The 13,220-nt window shown below is 42.3% G+C and overlaps 5 non-coding genes across 5 annotated transcripts; all 5 read left to right on the top strand.

The window, feature by feature from the left end:
• The first annotated feature begins 2,092 nt into the window (after window positions 1-2,092).
• trnal-uag (transfer RNA leucine (anticodon UAG)) lies at window positions 2,093-2,174 on the top strand. The gene has a single exon. It is a non-coding gene; the product is annotated as a tRNA-Leu (tRNA).
• Window positions 2,175-4,338: 2,164 nt separating this feature from the next.
• On the top strand, window positions 4,339-4,420 carry trnal-uag (transfer RNA leucine (anticodon UAG)). Its single transcript has one exon. It is a non-coding gene; the product is annotated as a tRNA-Leu (tRNA).
• Window positions 4,421-6,584: 2,164 nt separating this feature from the next.
• Window positions 6,585-6,666, top strand: trnal-uag (transfer RNA leucine (anticodon UAG)). The gene has a single exon. It is a non-coding gene; the product is annotated as a tRNA-Leu (tRNA).
• Window positions 6,667-8,830: 2,164 nt separating this feature from the next.
• On the top strand, window positions 8,831-8,912 carry trnal-uag (transfer RNA leucine (anticodon UAG)). Its single transcript has one exon. It is a non-coding gene; the product is annotated as a tRNA-Leu (tRNA).
• Window positions 8,913-11,076: 2,164 nt separating this feature from the next.
• On the top strand, window positions 11,077-11,158 carry trnal-uag (transfer RNA leucine (anticodon UAG)). Its single transcript has one exon. It is a non-coding gene; the product is annotated as a tRNA-Leu (tRNA).
• The last annotated feature ends 2,062 nt before the right edge of the window (window positions 11,159-13,220 follow it).

Here is a 13,220-nt window from a genome sequence, read left to right as displayed (position 1 = left end):
GGGAAATAACACCGCTGGCATCTTTAGCACTAAATTGCCTTAACTACCTCGTCCTGTGCTATAGCGGTGGCCACACCCACCAGCTGGCCGAGATCCACCTTTCTGAGCTTGTTAAAGTGCTCTACAAATGTGCTCTTCAGACATAGAAGCAAGAACAAATGATGTGTTGGCACAGGAAGAAAAAGCAACATGACATAAACGAAGAAAATGAAATGAAAAAGGAAAAAAGAAGAGGTTGAAATTAATGGGAGCTTAGCAAACCTAGGTAACAGATGACAAAGTGTGACTTTGAGGAAGGGGCTGGGTAGCGTGGCAGAGTGGTCTAAGGCCCTGGATTTAGGCTCAAGTCTCTCTGGAGGATTGGCTTTGTATCACATTGCTGTCATCTTTGATGTTGTCATTGTTCTTCCAAGGCTTCAGTGTGGCTATCTCTTTAGTCAATCCATACTTTTGCAGCGTTTCTATATTTTTACAAGGGAAATAAGAAATGTTGTGTGTAGTCGCACCCACGAGTACAGAACACATTGAATTAGCACTACATTGCCTTACCTGGTCCTGTGCTATAGCGGTGGCCCTCCTACCAGTTGGCCGAGATACACCTTTCTGAGCTTGTTAAAGGGCACTACAAATGTGATCTTCAGACAAAGCAGCAAAAACAAATGGTGTGTTGACACAGGAAGAAAAAGCAAAGTGATATAAATGAAGAATACAAAAGGAAAAAGGAGGAAAATGTTGTGTGACGTCAAACCCACGAGTGCAGAACACAATGAATTAGCAGCACATTGCCTTAACTAACTCGTCCTCTGCTGTAGCGGTGGCCCCGCAAACCAGTTGGCTGAGATCTGCCTATCTGAGCTTGTTAAAACTTCTTATGGGCATGTGGGACTGTAGCGTCCCACCTGGCCAACATCCGGTGAAATTGCAGAGCGCGAATTTCAAATTACAGAAATATAAATATTTAACATTCATGAAAATACAAGTATTATACATCAAAATAAAGCTTAACTTCTTGTTAATCCAGCCGCTGTGTCAGATTTCAAAAAGGCTTTACGGCGAAAGCACACCATGCGATTAATTGAGGACAGCGCCCCGCATACAAAAACATGGAAAACATTTTTCAACCAGGCAGGTGCGTCACGAAAGTCAGAAATAGCGATATAATAAATGCCCTACCTTTGAAGATCTTCTTCTGTTGGCACTCCAAAAGGTCCCAGTTACATCACAAAGGGTCCTTTTGTTCGATAAAGTCCTTCTTTATATCCATAAAAACTCAGTTTAGCTGGCGCGCTTCATTCAATAATCCACCGGTTTCCCTCCTTCAAAATGCATACAAAATGAATCCCAAACGCTACCAATAAACTTATCCAAACAAGTCCAACAACGTTTATAATCAAACCTCAGGTACCCTTATACACAAAGAAATGATCAAATTTAAGACGGAGAAAGGTATGTTCATTACCGGAGAGAAATAACAAAGAACGCGCTTTCACCCACGCGCATGGAAACACTTCAGCCAAAATGGGAGCCACTTAGAAAAACGACAACTTCTAGCTCATTTTTCCAAAAACCAGCCTGAAACTCTTTCTGTTGACATCTAGTGGAAGCCCTAGGAACTGCAATCTGGGAGGACTTCGCCTCATAATAAACATGAAAGCCATTGGAAACAGTGGAAGGCTGAATTTTTTTTTTTGTTGGATGGTTTGTCCTCGGGGTTTCGCCTGCCATATCAGTTGTGTTATACTCACAGACATCATGTTATCAGTTGTAGAAACTTTAGAGTGTTTCCTATCCAAATCTACCAATTATATGCATATCCTAGCTTCTGGGCCTGAGTAACAGGCAGTTTATTTTGGGCACGCTTTTCATCCGGACGTGAAAATACTGCCCCCTACCCAAGAGAGGTTAAAGGGCTCTATAAATGTGCTCTTCAGACATAGCAGCAAAACAAATAATGTGTTGAGACAGGAAGAAAAAGCAACGTGATATAAATGAAGGACACAAAAGGAAAAATGAAAAAGAAGAGAGCGATATTAATGGGAGCTTAGCAGGCTTAGGTAACAGATGGCAAAGTGTGGGGTCATTGGCAGTGAAGGGTAGCGTGGCCGAGTGGTCTAAGGCGCTGGATTTAGGCTCCAGTCTCTCTGGAGGCGTGGGTTCGAATCCCACTGCTGCCATCATTCTTGTTTTTTTTGTGCACGTCTTCAGTGTGGTCAATTAAAACTTTGGTAGCATTTCCATATTCAAACAAGGGAAATAACACCGCTGGCATCTTTAGCACTAAATTGCCTTAACTACCTCGTCCTGTGCTATAGCGGTGGCCACACCCACCAGCTGGCCGAGATCCACCTTTCTGAGCTTGTTAAAGTGCTCTACAAATGTGCTCTTCAGACATAGAAGCAAGAACAAATGATGTGTTGGCACAGGAAGAAAAAGCAACATGACATAAACGAAGAAAATGAAATGAAAAAGGAAAAAAGAAGAGGTTGAAATTAATGGGAGCTTAGCAAACCTAGGTAACAGATGACAAAGTGTGACTTTGAGGAAGGGGCTGGGTAGCGTGGCAGAGTGGTCTAAGGCCCTGGATTTAGGCTCAAGTCTCTCTGGAGGATTGGCTTTGTATCACATTGCTGTCATCTTTGATGTTGTCATTGTTCGTCCAAGGCTTCAGTGTGGCTATCTCTTTAGTCAATCCATACTTTTGCAGCGTTTCTATATTTTTACAAGGGAAATAAGAAATGTTGTGTGTAGTCGCACCCACGAGTACAGAACACATTGAATTAGCACTACATTGCCTTACCTGGTCCTGTGCTATAGCGGTGGCCCTCCTACCAGTTGGCCGAGATACACCTTTCTGAGCTTGTTAAAGGGCACTACAAATGTGATCTTCAGACAAAGCAGCAAAAACAAATGGTGTGTTGACACAGGAAGAAAAAGCAAAGTGATATAAATGAAGAATACAAAAGGAAAAAGGAGGAAAATGTTGTGTGACGTCAAACCCACGAGTGCAGAACACAATGAATTAGCAGCACATTGCCTTAACTAACTCGTCCTCTGCTGTAGCGGTGGCCCCGCAAACCAGTTGGCTGAGATCTGCCTATCTGAGCTTGTTAAAACTTCTTATGGGCATGTGGGACTGTAGCGTCCCACCTGGCCAACATCCGGTGAAATTGCAGAGCGCGAATTTCAAATTACAGAAATATAAATATTTAACATTCATGAAAATACAAGTATTATACATCAAAATAAAGCTTAACTTCTTGTTAATCCAGCCGCTGTGTCAGATTTCAAAAAGGCTTTACGGCGAAAGCACACCATGCGATTAATTGAGGACAGCGCCCCGCATACAAAAACATGGAAAACATTTTTCAACCAGGCAGGTGCGTCACGAAAGTCAGAAATAGCGATATAATAAATGCCCTACCTTTGAAGATCTTCTTCTGTTGGCACTCCAAAAGGTCCCAGTTACATCACAAAGGGTCCTTTTGTTCGATAAAGTCCTTCTTTATATCCATAAAAACTCAGTTTAGCTGGCGCGCTTCATTCAATAATCCACCGGTTTCCCTCCTTCAAAATGCATACAAAATGAATCCCAAACGCTACCAATAAACTTATCCAAACAAGTCCAACAACGTTTATAATCAAACCTCAGGTACCCTTATACACAAAGAAATGATCAAATTTAAGACGGAGAAAGGTATGTTCATTACCGGAGAGAAATAACAAAGAACGCGCTTTCACCCACGCGCATGGAAACACTTCAGCCAAAATGGGAGCCACTTAGAAAAACTACAACTTCTAGCTCATTTTTCCAAAAACCAGCCTGAAACTCTTTCTGTTGACATCTAGTGGAAGCCCTAGGAACTGCAATCTGGGAGGACTTCGCCTCATAATAAACATGAAAGCCATTGGAAACAGTGGAAGGCTGAATTTTTTTTTTTTGGATGGTTTGTCCTCGGGGTTTCGCCTGCCATATCAGTTGTGTTATACTCACAGACATCATGTTATCAGTTGTAGAAACTTTAGAGTGTTTCCTATCCAAATCTACCAATTATATGCATATCCTAGCTTCTGGGCCTGAGTAACAGGCAGTTTATTTTGGGCACGCTTTTCATCCGGACGTGAAAATACTGCCCCCTACCCAAGAGAGGTTAAAGGGCTCTATAAATGTGCTCTTCAGACATAGCAGCAAAACAAATAATGTGTTGAGACAGGAAGAAAAAGCAACGTGATATAAATGAAGGACACAAAAGGAAAAATGAAAAAGAAGAGAGCGATATTAATGGGAGCTTAGCAGGCTTAGGTAACAGATGGCAAAGTGTGGGGTCATTGGCAGTGAAGGGTAGCGTGGCCGAGTGGTCTAAGGCGCTGGATTTAGGCTCCAGTCTCTCTGGAGGCGTGGGTTCGAATCCCACTGCTGCCATCATTCTTGTTTTTTTTGTGCACGTCTTCAGTGTGGTCAATTAAAACTTTGGTAGCATTTCCATATTCAAACAAGGGAAATAACACCGCTGGCATCTTTAGCACTAAATTGCCTTAACTACCTCGTCCTGTGCTATAGCGGTGGCCACACCCACCAGCTGGCCGAGATCCACCTTTCTGAGCTTGTTAAAGTGCTCTACAAATGTGCTCTTCAGACATAGAAGCAAGAACAAATGATGTGTTGGCACAGGAAGAAAAAGCAACATGACATAAACGAAGAAAATGAAATGAAAAAGGAAAAAAGAAGAGGTTGAAATTAATGGGAGCTTAGCAAACCTAGGTAACAGATGACAAAGTGTGACTTTGAGGAAGGGGCTGGGTAGCGTGGCAGAGTGGTCTAAGGCCCTGGATTTAGGCTCAAGTCTCTCTGGAGGATTGGCTTTGTATCACAATGCTGTCATCTTTGATGTTGTCATTGTTCGTGCAAGGCTTCAGTGTGGCTATCTCTTTAGTCAATCCATACTTTTGCAGCGTTTCTATATTTTTACAAGGGAAATAAGAAATGTTGTGTGTAGTCGCACCCACGAGTACAGAACACATTGAATTAGCACTACATTGCCTTACCTGGTCCTGTGCTATAGCGGTGGCCCTCCTACCAGTTGGCCGAGATACACCTTTCTGAGCTTGTTGAAGGGCACTACAAATGTGATCTTCAGACAAAGCAGCAAAAACAAATGGTGTGTTGACACAGGAAGAAAAAGCAAAGTGATATAAATGAAGAATACAAAAGGAAAAAGGAGGAAAATGTTGTGTGACGTCAAACCCACGAGTGCAGAACACAATGAATTAGCAGCACATTGCCTTAACTAACTCGTCCTCTGCTGTAGCGGTGGCCCCGCAAACCAGTTGGCTGAGATCTGCCTATCTGAGCTTGTTAAAACTTCTTATGGGCATGTGGGACTGTAGCGTCCCACCTGGCCAACATCCGGTGAAATTGCAGAGCGCGAATTTCAAATTACAGAAATATAAATATTTTACATTCATGAAAATACAAGTATTATACATCAAAATAAAGCTTAACTTCTTGTTAATCCAGCCGCTGTGTCAGATTTCAAAAAGGCTTTACGGCGAAAGCACACCATGCGATTAATTGAGGACAGCGCCCCGCATACAAAAACATGGAAAACATTTTTCAACCAGGCAGGTGCGTCACGAAAGTCAGAAATAGCGATATAATAAATGCCCTACCTTTGAAGATCTTCTTCTGTTGGCACTCCAAAAGGTCCCAGTTACATCACAAAGGGTCCTTTTGTTCGATAAAGTCCTTCTTTATATCCATAAAAACTCAGTTTAGCTGGCGCGCTTCATTCAATAATCCACCGGTTTCCCTCCTTCAAAATGCATACAAAATGAATCCCAAACGCTACCAATAAACTTATCCAAACAAGTCCAACAACGTTTATAATCAAACCTCAGGTACCCTTATACACAAAGAAATGATCAAATTTAAGACGGAGAAAGGTATGTTCATTACCGGAGAGAAATAACAAAGAACGCGCTTTCACCCACGCGCATGGAAACACTTCAGCCAAAATGGGAGCCACTTAGAAAAACTACAACTTCTAGCTCATTTTTCCAAAAACCAGCCTGAAACTCTTTCTGTTGACATCTAGTGGAAGCCCTAGGAACTGCAATCTGGGAGGACTTCGCCTCATAATAAACATGAAAGCCATTGGAAACAGTGGAAGGCTGAATTTTTTTTTTTTGGATGGTTTGTCCTCGGGGTTTCGCCTGCCATATCAGTTGTGTTATACTCACAGACATCATGTTATCAGTTGTAGAAACTTTAGAGTGTTTCCTATCCAAATCTACCAATTATATGCATATCCTAGCTTCTGGGCCTGAGTAACAGGCAGTTTATTTTGGGCACGCTTTTCATCCGGACGTGAAAATACTGCCCCCTACCCAAGAGAGGTTAAAGGGCTCTATAAATGTGCTCTTCAGACATAGCAGCAAAACAAATAATGTGTTGAGACAGGAAGAAAAAGCAACGTGATATAAATGAAGGACACAAAAGGAAAAATGAAAAAGAAGAGAGCGATATTAATGGGAGCTTAGCAGGCTTAGGTAACAGATGGCAAAGTGTGGGGTCATTGGCAGTGAAGGGTAGCGTGGCCGAGTGGTCTAAGGCGCTGGATTTAGGCTCCAGTCTCTCTGGAGGCGTGGGTTCGAATCCCACTGCTGCCATCATTCTTGTTTTTTTTGTGCACGTCTTCAGTGTGGTCAATTAAAACTTTGGTAGCATTTCCATATTCAAACAAGGGAAATAACACCGCTGGCATCTTTAGCACTAAATTGCCTTAACTACCTCGTCCTGTGCTATAGCGGTGGCCACACCCACCAGCTGGCCGAGATCCACCTTTCTGAGCTTGTTAAAGTGCTCTACAAATGTGCTCTTCAGACATAGAAGCAAGAACAAATGATGTGTTGGCACAGGAAGAAAAAGCAACATGACATAAACGAAGAAAATGAAATGAAAAAGGAAAAAAGAAGAGGTTGAAATTAATGGGAGCTTAGCAAACCTAGGTAACAGATGACAAAGTGTGACTTTGAGGAAGGGGCTGGGTAGCGTGGCAGAGTGGTCTAAGGCCCTGGATTTAGGCTCAAGTCTCTCTGGAGGATTGGCTTTGTATCACAATGCTGTCATCTTTGATGTTGTCATTGTTCGTGCAAGGCTTCAGTGTGGCTATCTCTTTAGTCAATCCATACTTTTGCAGCGTTTCTATATTTTTACAAGGGAAATAAGAAATGTTGTGTGTAGTCGCACCCACGAGTACAGAACACATTGAATTAGCACTACATTGCCTTACCTGGTCCTGTGCTATAGCGGTGGCCCTCCTACCAGTTGGCCGAGATACACCTTTCTGAGCTTGTTGAAGGGCACTACAAATGTGATCTTCAGACAAAGCAGCAAAAACAAATGGTGTGTTGACACAGGAAGAAAAAGCAAAGTGATATAAATGAAGAATACAAAAGGAAAAAGGAGGAAAATGTTGTGTGACGTCAAACCCACGAGTGCAGAACACAATGAATTAGCAGCACATTGCCTTAACTAACTCGTCCTCTGCTGTAGCGGTGGCCCCGCAAACCAGTTGGCTGAGATCTGCCTATCTGAGCTTGTTAAAACTTCTTATGGGCATGTGGGACTGTAGCGTCCCACCTGGCCAACATCCGGTGAAATTGCAGAGCGCGAATTTCAAATTACAGAAATATAAATATTTTACATTCATGAAAATACAAGTATTATACATCAAAATAAAGCTTAACTTCTTGTTAATCCAGCCGCTGTGTCAGATTTCAAAAAGGCTTTACGGCGAAAGCACACCATGCGATTAATTGAGGACAGCGCCCCGCATACAAAAACATGGAAAACATTTTTCAACCAGGCAGGTGCGTCACGAAAGTCAGAAATAGCGATATAATAAATGCCCTACCTTTGAAGATCTTCTTCTGTTGGCACTCCAAAAGGTCCCAGTTACATCACAAAGGGTCCTTTTGTTCGATAAAGTCCTTCTTTATATCCATAAAAACTCAGTTTAGCTGGCGCGCTTCATTCAATAATCCACCGGTTTCCCTCCTTCAAAATGCATACAAAATGAATCCCAAACGCTACCAATAAACTTATCCAAACAAGTCCAACAACGTTTATAATCAAACCTCAGGTACCCTTATACACAAAGAAATGATCAAATTTAAGACGGAGAAAGGTATGTTCATTACCGGAGAGAAATAACAAAGAACGCGCTTTCACCCACGCGCATGGAAACACTTCAGCCAAAATGGGAGCCACTTAGAAAAACTACAACTTCTAGCTCATTTTTCCAAAAACCAGCCTGAAACTCTTTCTGTTGACATCTAGTGGAAGCCCTAGGAACTGCAATCTGGGAGGACTTCGCCTCATAATAAACATGAAAGCCATTGGAAACAGTGGAAGGCTGAATTTTTTTTTTTTGGATGGTTTGTCCTCGGGGTTTCGCCTGCCATATCAGTTGTGTTATACTCACAGACATCATGTTATCAGTTGTAGAAACTTTAGAGTGTTTCCTATCCAAATCTACCAATTATATGCATATCCTAGCTTCTGGGCCTGAGTAACAGGCAGTTTATTTTGGGCACGCTTTTCATCCGGACGTGAAAATACTGCCCCCTACCCAAGAGAGGTTAAAGGGCTCTATAAATGTGCTCTTCAGACATAGCAGCAAAACAAATAATGTGTTGAGACAGGAAGAAAAAGCAACGTGATATAAATGAAGGACACAAAAGGAAAAATGAAAAAGAAGAGAGCGATATTAATGGGAGCTTAGCAGGCTTAGGTAACAGATGGCAAAGCGTGGGGTCATTGGCAGTGAAGGGTAGCGTGGCCGAGTGGTCTAAGGCGCTGGATTTAGGCTCCAGTCTCTCTGGAGGCGTGGGTTCGAATCCCACTGCTGCCATCATTCTTGTTTTTTTTGTGCACGTCTTCAGTGTGGTCAATTAAAACTTTGGTAGCATTTCCATATTCAAACAAGGGAAATAACACCGCTGGCATCTTTAGCACTAAATTGCCTTAACTACCTCGTCCTGTGCTATAGCGGTGGCCACACCCACCAGCTGGCCGAGATCCACCTTTCTGAGCTTGTTAAAGTGCTCTACAAATGTGCTCTTCAGACATAGAAGCAAGAACAAATGATGTGTTGGCACAGGAAGAAAAAGCAACATGACATAAACGAAGAAAATGAAATGAAAAAGGAAAAAAGAAGAGGTTGAAATTAATGGGAGCTTAGCAAACCTAGGTAACAGATGACAAAGTGTGACTTTGAGGAAGGGGCTGGGTAGCGTGGCAGAGTGGTCTAAGGCCCTGGATTTAGGCTCAAGTCTCTCTGGAGGATTGGCTTTGTATCACAATGCTGTCATCTTTGATGTTGTCATTGTTCGTGCAAGGCTTCAGTGTGGCTATCTCTTTAGTCAATCCATACTTTTGCAGCGTTTCTATATTTTTACAAGGGAAATAAGAAATGTTGTGTGTAGTCGCACCCACGAGTACAGAACACATTGAATTAGCACTACATTGCCTTACCTGGTCCTGTGCTATAGCGGTGGCCCTCCTACCAGTTGGCCGAGATACACCTTTCTGAGCTTGTTGAAGGGCACTACAAATGTGATCTTCAGACAAAGCAGCAAAAACAAATGGTGTGTTGACACAGGAAGAAAAAGCAAAGTGATATAAATGAAGAATACAAAAGGAAAAAGGAGGAAAATGTTGTGTGACGTCAAACCCACGAGTGCAGAACACAATGAATTAGCAGCACATTGCCTTAACTAACTCGTCCTCTGCTGTAGCGGTGGCCCCGCAAACCAGTTGGCTGAGATCTGCCTATCTGAGCTTGTTAAAACTTCTTATGGGCATGTGGGACTGTAGCGTCCCACCTGGCCAACATCCGGTGAAATTGCAGAGCGCGAATTTCAAATTACAGAAATATAAATATTTTACATTCATGAAAATACAAGTATTATACATCAAAATAAAGCTTAACTTCTTGTTAATCCAGCCGCTGTGTCAGATTTCAAAAAGGCTTTACGGCGAAAGCACACCATGCGATTAATTGAGGACAGCGCCCCGCATACAAAAACATGGAAAACATTTTTCAACCAGGCAGGTGCGTCACGAAAGTCAGAAATAGCGATATAATAAATGCCCTACCTTTGAAGATCTTCTTCTGTTGGCACTCCAAAAGGTCCCAGTTACATCACAAAGGGTCCTTTTGTTCGATAAAGTCCTTCTTTATATCCATAAAAACTCAGTTTAGCTGGCGCGCTTCATTCAATAATCCACCGGTTTCCCTCCTTCAAAATGCATACAAAATGAATCCCAAACGCTACCAATAAACTTATCCAAACAAGTCCAACAACGTTTATAATCAAACCTCAGGTACCCTTATACACAAAGAAATGATCAAATTTAAGACGGAGAAAGGTATGTTCATTACCGGAGAGAAATAACAAAGAACGCGCTTTCACCCACGCGCATGGAAACACTTCAGCCAAAATGGGAGCCACTTAGAAAAACTACAACTTCTAGCTCATTTTTCCAAAAACCAGCCTGAAACTCTTTCTGTTGACATCTAGTGGAAGCCCTAGGAACTGCAATCTGGGAGGACTTCGCCTCATAATAAACATGAAAGCCATTGGAAACAGTGGAAGGCTGAATTTTTTTTTTTTGGATGGTTTGTCCTCGGGGTTTCGCCTGCCATATCAGTTGTGTTATACTCACAGACATCATGTTATCAGTTGTAGAAACTTTAGAGTGTTTCCTATCCAAATCTACCAATTATATGCATATCCTAGCTTCTGGGCCTGAGTAACAGGCAGTTTATTTTGGGCACGCTTTTCATCCGGACGTGAAAATACTGCCCCCTACCCAAGAGAGGTTAAAGGGCTCTATAAATGTGCTCTTCAGACATAGCAGCAAAACAAATAATGTGTTGAGACAGGAAGAAAAAGCAACGTGATATAAATGAAGGACACAAAAGGAAAAATGAAAAAGAAGAGAGCGATATTAATGGGAGCTTAGCAGGCTTAGGTAACAGATGGCAAAGCGTGGGGTCATTGGCAGTGAAGGGTAGCGTGGCCGAGTGGTCTAAGGCGCTGGATTTAGGCTCCAGTCTCTCTGGAGGCGTGGGTTCGAATCCCACTGCTGCCATCATTCTTGTTTTTTTTGTGCACGTCTTCAGTGTGGTCAATTAAAACTTTGGTAGCATTTCCATATTCAAACAAGGGAAATAACACCGCTGGCATCTTTAGCACTAAATTGCCTTAACTACCTCGTCCTGTGCTATAGCGGTGGCCACACCCACCAGCTGGCCGAGATCCACCTTTCTGAGCTTGTTAAAGTGCTCTACAAATGTGCTCTTCAGACATAGAAGCAAGAACAAATGATGTGTTGGCACAGGAAGAAAAAGCAACATGACATAAACGAAGAAAATGAAATGAAAAAGGAAAAAAGAAGAGGTTGAAATTAATGGGAGCTTAGCAAACCTAGGTAACAGATGACAAAGTGTGACTTTGAGGAAGGGGCTGGGTAGCGTGGCAGAGTGGTCTAAGGCCCTGGATTTAGGCTCAAGTCTCTCTGGAGGATTGGCTTTGTATCACAATGCTGTCATCTTTGATGTTGTCATTGTTCGTGCAAGGCTTCAGTGTGGCTATCTCTTTAGTCAATCCATACTTTTGCAGCGTTTCTATATTTTTACAAGGGAAATAAGAAATGTTGTGTGTAGTCGCACCCACGAGTACAGAACACATTGAATTAGCACTACATTGCCTTACCTGGTCCTGTGCTATAGCGGTGGCCCTCCTACCAGTTGGCCGAGATACACCTTTCTGAGCTTGTTGAAGGGCACTACAAATGTGATCTTCAGACAAAGCAGCAAAAACAAATGGTGTGTTGACACAGGAAGAAAAAGCAAAGTGATATAAATGAAGAATACAAAAGGAAAAAGGAGGAAAATGTTGTGTGACGTCAAACCCACGAGTGCAGAACACAATGAATTAGCAGCACATTGCCTTAACTAACTCGTCCTCTGCTGTAGCGGTGGCCCCGCAAACCAGTTGGCTGAGATCTGCCTATCTGAGCTTGTTAAAACTTCTTATGGGCATGTGGGACTGTAGCGTCCCACCTGGCCAACATCCGGTGAAATTGCAGAGCGCGAATTTCAAATTACAGAAATATAAATATTTTACATTCATGAAAATACAAGTATTATACATCAAAATAAAGCTTAACTTCTTGTTAATCCAGCCGCTGTGTCAGATTTCAAAAAGGCTTTACGGCGAAAGCACACCATGCGATTAATTGAGGACAGCGCCCCGCATACAAAAACATGGAAAACATTTTTCAACCAGGCAGGTGCGTCACGAAAGTCAGAAATAGCGATATAATAAATGCCCTACCTTTGAAGATCTTCTTCTGTTGGCACTCCAAAAGGTCCCAGTTACATCACAAAGGGTCCTTTTGTTCGATAAAGTCCTTCTTTATATCCATAAAAACTCAGTTTAGCTGGCGCGCTTCATTCAATAATCCACCGGTTTCCCTCCTTCAAAATGCATACAAAATGAATCCCAAACGCTACCAATAAACTTATCCAAACAAGTCCAACAACGTTTATAATCAAACCTCAGGTACCCTTATACACAAAGAAATGATCAAATTTAAGACGGAGAAAGGTATGTTCATTACCGGAGAGAAATAACAAAGAACGCGCTTTCACCCACGCGCATGGAAACACTTCAGCCAAAATGGGAGCCACTTAGAAAAACTACAACTTCTAGCTCATTTTTCCAAAAACCAGCCTGAAACTCTTTCTGTTGACATCTAGTGGAAGCCCTAGGAACTGCAATCTGGGAGGACTTCGCCTCATAATAAACATGAAAGCCATTGGAAACAGTGGAAGGCTGAATTTTTTTTTTTTGGATGGTTTGTCCTCGGGGTTTCGCCTGCCATATCAGTTGTGTTATACTCACAGACATCATGTTATCAGTTGTAGAAACTTTAGAGTGTTTCCTATCCAAATCTACCAATTATATGCATATCCTAGCTTCTGGGCCTGAGTAACAGGCAGTTTATTTTGGGCACGCTTTTCATCCGGACGTGAAAATACTGCCCCCTACCCAAGAGAGGTTAAAGGGCTCTATAAATGTGCTCTTCAGACATAGCAGCAAAACAAATAATGTGTTGAGACAGGAAGAAAAAGCAACGTGATATAAAT

This window comes from Salmo salar, chromosome 27 (assembly GCF_965601325.2).
Source record: "Salmo salar chromosome 27, fSalSal1, whole genome shotgun sequence".
In the NCBI taxonomy this organism is placed as follows: Eukaryota; Metazoa; Chordata; class Actinopteri; order Salmoniformes; family Salmonidae; genus Salmo; species Salmo salar.
The sequence above is the reverse complement of the archived record's forward strand: the minus strand, read 5'-3'. Positions and strand labels throughout refer to the sequence as shown.